This window comes from Toxorhynchites rutilus, chromosome 2 (genome assembly GCF_029784135.1).
Source record: "Toxorhynchites rutilus septentrionalis strain SRP chromosome 2, ASM2978413v1, whole genome shotgun sequence".
Taxonomy (NCBI): domain Eukaryota; kingdom Metazoa; phylum Arthropoda; class Insecta; order Diptera; family Culicidae; genus Toxorhynchites; species Toxorhynchites rutilus.
The window spans coordinates 300916095-300923744 of record NC_073745.1 but is presented as its reverse complement, the minus strand read 5'-3'; positions in this window follow the sequence as shown (position 1 = coordinate 300923744).

The window sequence follows — 7650 nt, the reverse complement described above, 5'->3', positions numbered from 1 at the left end:
TGAGGCAGCCGAAATCAAGTAACTTTCCTTAGAAAGACGCCGTATCACCGCAATCCGTCCGGTTCATTTTCGGCTCTTGACATACAACTATGTCTTTGATTTCTATATAGAGGGGTCACTCTACGAAAAATGTAACGATTTATTAAGAGTTTTCAAACGCATATTGCTCAAAATGGTACGACATTATCCAGAATTTTTTTTTGCTTGAAACATGAACAGTGAATAAAAAGTCAAAGGAGGGTTGTGTCCGAGACACGACCGCATAGTTGACGTAGGATTCCGTTAGGCTTTCTGTTGATTTTGGATGTTTGAATGATTTGGGCCATTTTTTTGGTTGTTGGGTATTGTTTGTTCACTCCACCAGAGTTTACCGAGTGATGATGACAGAAGGATGGTAAACATTCGTTGGATGGTGCGTATCAGATAAGACACAGAAGTGGAACGAGGTATGATAAAAACCGCACTCTGTGATTTTGGACGAGATACCTCCTGTGTTATGTATGGATGAAATGAAGAAAAAAAAACTCACCAATGTGAAAATTAACACAACAAAACAGACAGCTTAAACCAAACGACCCGTTCTCGAGCGGGAACATACCTTGGTTTTTATTTATGAAAATTGAAATAAATCTTTTCATATACCAATCATTTTTAACTGCTACCATATACAATTTTACACTTACACTTGTGCTAAATTTTTCACAATACACGATCGGTCATTGATATGAAATTTCACGAAGCAACCCACATTTAATTTCCAAATTTTAATTTTATTTGCTAGAATTAATCGTATCACACACTTTACTTGCAATATAAAAATACCCCCGACTTGCTGTTAGGGAATACATTTCGGCTGGAACGAAACTCCTCCTGCTTTCATGTATTTGCAATACCGATTTCCACCAGGTAGCTTGGTTTTGATGTCTCCGTTAGGGACCCGCCGCATGTGTCGTCAATTTCGACCAATCAGAATTGGGTGTTTCCGTTAGGATAGGGGTTGAGATTTTTCAATTGTTCGATAGTCAGTTTCATGAAATATATTATTTTCTTCAATATAAAAAATTGTTACGGAGTGCTGAAATCGATTGACGCAAAAATTTCATCAATCCATCATGAAATGACTGAGCAATAAGCGTTTGAAATTGGACAATTTTCACGATGTGCTTGATTTTAGATTTTCAATTTGTACCTCAATATGTTCCCGAAAGACGTAATCCTACGTCAAAAGTTAAGTTAAAAATTTGACGATTTAATTGGGTATGTTTTCTTTCGATTGCACTATCCACTCGCTTCCTCCCCGACGCAAATTCGGGCGTTAGCTCATAATGTGAGTTTATGCGTAAAAATAATTATTCTCCATTTACCGATAATAGGCATTAATGTTTTTATCGTGTAGGTCTCACTAATAACAATTTGTGTAATTGTGGTCCAGGATGTCATAATATAGAGTATGTTGTTTGGTTATGTAAAAATACAATAAATGAATTTAAATGACTGCTGATTTAGAAGATCGAAAGGGTATACCCACGTAAATCAGATTATGATAGCTTGAGTAGTCGCGATCTTACAGGGCTATAAAGTTATTACAAAAAATGTTCCGGACAACGTGGTAACGAAGGAGATAATGCTATTTTTATATATAATATATTTTTGTAGTCATAGATTGATTTGAATCAGGCCATACAGGAAACGATTTTTCCAAGGCATCCATTTGATGTATCAGAAGAGAAAGAAATACAGATTTTGAACAATGAAAAACTCAATTTAAATGCAATTACTACACACAATCACAGTCCTATGTCAAGATCCCGTCCGTGCCCCTAGGCTCAGACTCATCAACTTTCTTATTTTTGGTTTAGATCAATCATTAAAGAAAGATGCCAGATCTTACCTGCATCGAATTCTGGAAGCACCATGACAGGCATTCCGGAATCCTCATGCCGTCAAATGGGCAAATAAAATCATCTGTCCCCCAACGCTTTAAAATGTTTGTGTGTATGGAAGCAGACATCTCTTTCTTTTTCCTTTTTGACGTAGAACTACGTCTTTCATTAAGGGTGCCAAATCAGAAAACAGGTCACGTTTTTATGAAATAAAGATAACGTTAATAACTATTTTTGCCGCGAACGGATTGTAGAAATTTACATACCAAACGAATCGAAAATTCCCTAAGATTTGTTTAATATGCTATACATTAGAATCCCCTGGTTTGTAAATGGTTAAAATTCATGAAAACTTTAGGCGTTTCCATTTTTCCATACATTTGTTCTGTCCATTTGTGTGCTTTCCCGACCAGAGCTGTCTATAACGAGCAACTAATCGACGACCAACGAAGGGGAAATCGTAGAATTTGAAGTCGCCGTGAACAAAGGAAAAGTAGAAGAATGAAGGGGAACACTTGCCAAGAGTATAAACAGTGGATCTCGCTGAGGCAAACTTTCATTCGGCATCGGACTGATGAGCAATCCAGTTCACTTTGCTTTCGTTGCGCTTCGATCTAAGATTGAACCCCACCAATGGTAATCCAACTTGGATATCGTCGTTTGCTTTTTCTGTTCGTTATTCGTATCGTGTGTTTTTCTTCCGTCGTCATAAATTAGACGTTTCGCGTAGTGTGTGATGAGCAAGAAGAAGAGGGGGTCAGGCTCTAGCCCTGCAAAAAAAAAACGAACACATTCATCATCTAATGATGTACGCGATGTTGGTGTAGTGAAAAGCGCTCGCACTGAACCAAGCCTTCGCGAGTGTGACACCGCATCGAACAACAGCAAAATAGGCGATTTCGGCGCGTCGGTCGAAAATGTGAACGGCTTCTTTAGTGCCTTTGAGAATGCATCAATGCATTAAACTGACTTGATAAACTTCAAGCCACCAATATATGGTTCTGTATGCATGCTATGGCGAACGCTTGTTTGGCGCTTGGTTTACGTGGTACGAACGATGCCTAGAGGTTCGATTGCTTTGAGGCAACACTAAATAACATGTAGCATGATATTTGATACTTGCAAGTGTTGTCATTGTTGTTGTTTCCATTCGGTGCCAAAGATGTATTGATGTAGTTATGAGATGTGGAATAATGGTGCTGGTGTAATCAATTGGGACAATTGCGAAAAAGGCCACCGGAATAGCGTTCGAGGTAAATTTTCAATACATTGACAAGAAATAAATTGCGACATACGATCAGCTAGTGTATTGTTTTGCGAGGGCAAGAATGAATCATCAATCAATTATCGTCAACTGATTTTACAATGAAAAACCATTCCAAAGATTATTCTACTAAGCAGTTGTTTCTAAAATTTCACAGCATTATAGAATAATATCCGAAGGTATAAACAAGCGACTTATATAAAATAACAGCGTAGTTCTACGTCAACAATGCGGTCGTATCTTGGACACAACGACCTAACGATCTGGACCTATAATTTTTTCATCTTTTTTGGGATAGCACCCAAAAAAAAAGGCCAAACGAAGTAAACGGGGATCGAACCAAGGCCGGCTGGAATGCAAGGCTGTTTTACACGATCACGCTATCCACATAGCTAATGATGTTATTGAGTAAATGCATGATGATATTGCACCTGATTATAAATTGAATTTGGAAAGTGTTTTGCAAGAGTAAAAAGGAGAGCATGAAGGAGAGCAATATCTCGGTCTGGGCCGTGTATGAGGCAAAGTGTGCGGGAAGCTGATTTGTCTTTTGTTTCGCTCGCTCGTATTAATCTTATTTTGCTGTACCATATCTATATACGAGGGGTTTTCAATAAAGACTCGGAAATTATTTTTTTGCGGTTGGCAACATTGGAAACGCTCCAAACGTGATACCGCTGGAAAGTACATCTCAGAACAATTTTACTATTTTTGTATACCATTGCGTATCAGGAACGCCCAAATCGATCACCAACAATGTAAATGCAGTGTTCAACAATAAAGCAACTTAAACCCCACTCGTTTGCCACTTATTGGGTATAAAAGAATGCAATCGCGATTTCTATTACAATTCATGCTCCAGCAGTAAACAGTCAACAGTCTTCCTTAATTTTGATATCATATACAGCGATTGCTACACCGAAAATTGATTTTTAGCTCATGTTTTGTCATCCCGATTTATTACATTTAATGAGCCTAAAAATAACAGAAAATGTCATGGCTCTCTAATACTGGTAAGCATTTGTATAATATATATGGTACGGCAATATAAGATTAATACGAGCGAGCGAAACAAAAGACACGTTTCAAATAAGCACGCATTACTTCGCCATATATGTACACGGCCCAAACCGAGATGGATATAGATCTCCTTTATGCTGGAAAGTGTTTTCTAAGGGTGATGATGATGGTCCCGCCTCCTTCCCCTACAGAGGTTTGAGCAAGACGAGTTATCTAAAAGATAATTTATTTTTTTTCAACATTGAAATCAGTTTAGCAAACATGAAAAACGAACTGATTTTATTTACAGATATAAGTTCAAAAAATTGCAATGTCCAAAAAAGCCAATACTCAGTCATGTCCGCCACAGAGCCGATACGGTCCCGACGAGGCCCTTGCAGCCAAGTGGTCCACCAGAGCACAAGTCCAACCGCCAGCCTTGTTTTAGATTGACTGTGAATACCCTCATTCAGAGAAATCGAGAAAATTTCCTTTACGAATAATTTCTAGACCGGCACTTAGAAAACTTTCAATTCAATATCCTTTATATCTGTGTCTCGCGCGCGACGCTCAAACTTTTGTAGACTACTTTTATTTTTTTTTAAACTAATACAACTATAAGAACGACAAAATAAAAATAAAAATAGTCCATCATCACCAAGATCATGACAGACATAATAGAGATCAATACAAATTTAAAAAAAGATGATTAAAAAAAAAATTAAATAATCTACATAATATAATCCGTTCAAAAAAAACTTCGTCAAATTCATTGAAAATATTGAAAACAAACTGCAAAAAAATTATCCACATTAAATTATCCGTTCGTATAAAACTTCGTCAGTAAAGATCTTCGTCATAAAAATAAACAAAAACTCGTTCAGCTGTTAAGAGAACACAGCTTTTACATGTGAAATACAGTGCCTCTTAAATTCTGTAAGTGTTGTTGCGCATTTAATATGTCTTGGCATCGAGGTGAACACATTTATTCCTTTGAAGTACAACGAATTTTGTGAAGCACATGACAAGAAATTAGGTGTTCTTATTTCATTCGCGTTTCTAGTGTTATAACTATGAATATCACTTCCTCTTTCAACTCGATCACACAAATATCGAGGCAGCAAACCTTTAACTACTTTGAAAATGAACACCATAGTTAAATAAACAATCCTTTACTTCACGGATAACCATTGCAGAGCGTCCAACATTAAAGATGAGGAAGTGAATCTGTTACATTTTAGTATCAACCGCATTATTTTGTTTTGCAAGCGCTGTAATCTCGATATTTGTGTCATTGGCTAAAAATAAAATGGAAGAGCAAAAGTCTAAATGAGGAGAGATGATTGATTTGTATAGCTGTATTTTGCTGCAAATAGTTGAATCGTTTTTCAATCGACATAAGATTCCATACTTCTTGGCAATTTTCTTGTTGACATTGTCAATGTGAGTGTTGAACTTGAGTTTGTCATCAATAATCACGCCAAGATATTTAATGTCCCGAACTCGATCAATAGTCTCATTATCAATAACGATGGAGACGTTTTCATTTAAACGATTTCGCGAGATTACCATATATTTAGTTTTACTTATGTTCAATTTCAATTGCTTATACTTCAACCATCTACTTAAAGAATGTAAATCTCCATTCAAATGTAAAACGACCTGATCTAAATCATTAGCTGCAATGAATAACACAGTATCATCTGCAAAAAGATTGATATCACAAAATCGTAAAACTCTTCGCATGTCATTGATATACATAATAAATAAAAGGGGCCCTAATATACTTCCCTGAGGTACTCCAAGATTATTCCCTAGGGGATTCGAAATTGTATCATTAAAAATAGTCCGTTGAGTTCTGTCATTTAAATAGCTTTCGAACCATTTATATGCAGTACTCGTAAATCCAAAGCGCTTAATCGTGTTCAACAACAAGGGCCTAGAAATTGTTTCGAAAGCGCGTTTTAGATCCAAAAAAACAGCAATGATATTCTCTTTGCACTCTAGTTTCTCTTTCCATTTTGCTAATACCAAGTTCAATGCGGTTTCACAGGAATGACCTTCCCGATATCCCGATTGTTCTGGTATTAGCAAAGCTTTGCAATTTAAATATTCCAGCAGCTGGCCTTTAACGACTACTTCTAATATTTTCTCTAGCGTGTGCAACATATTGATGGGACGAAACTCTTCGGCTTTAATCGTTCCAGCAACCTTTTGAATTGGAACTATTAAAGATTCCTTCCACACCTTAGGCACATGCCCAGTTAGCAAAGATTTATAATAAGGTCCAGCAAGATGTGATCGATGACATGAAAGCAATCTTGAATAACTCTAGCATTGACATTATCCACTCCAGCCGTTTTTCCTAAAGAAAAGCAAATAGTTCTAAGTTCATTTAATGTAATTGGGTGAAAACTTTCAAATCTACAACTACTGTTAACCGGCTGTTTTATTTCATCAGGTTCATCAACCAATTCAATGGACTGATTGATCAATGAAACACTATTGACAAAATAATCGTTAAACTTAGATGCTATAGCCTGTTCAGACTGTTCAAGTGTGCCATTAAAAGTTATGGACCGCGGTTTGCTATTACTAGGTTTTAATAAAGATTTCAAAATTTTCCATAACTCCTTGTTGTTGCTTTGATGCAGATCAATCTTCCTCTGAATATATTCACAACGAGTTTTCTTAATCGACTGTGAATATATATTGCGCGCGTTTGTGTACATATTCCAATGATTTCCATCATTTGTTCTACAAAATTTGTTGTACCATCTGTCTCTCTCACGTTTAAGGCGTAAAAGATCCAAATTGTACCAGCTGTTCGAGTTTTTCATAGGAACAAATTTTTGCGTAACAAGCCGATTTGTACACTCTTTCAAGGTATTAGTTAGAACAGCTGATGATTCATCTAAATTACCGACCTCGAATGGAAAATCCAGGCTTCTCACTACGAGATTCGAAACAGCATGCTTCGAATATTTCCTCCAGCACTTTAATTTCACAACATCTTCATTTACCACGAGATTATCTACAATATTGATAATTAAAGTCTCATGATCGGTTATTTTCAAATTGGTATCCGTGACTGTGTAAATAGTATCAAAATTGGAATAAACATGATCAATTAAAGTTTTACTGTGCCTGGAAATGCGCGTAAATTCATGTACTGTTTGTTTCAAATTGAAGAAATCGGATACACGCTTCAAATGGTTCGAATTGTAGTCATCACGCCAATTAATATTGAAATCACCAGCTAATATATTCAATTTGCTAGAGTCAAGGAACATTTCAAGCCAGTTTTCTAAAATTTCAACAAAACGCAAGTCGCTTGAGCTGGGACTATGATACAAAACACCAAAATTACCCATCTTCATGCCATGTTCAACTGTAATGCCCAAGAACCAGTTACCATCAAACACTTCGTTGAGGCGAAGATTGAATTGAACTGATTCTCTGACATAAATAGCAACACCACCAGTGTGCCTAGAATGTGATAAA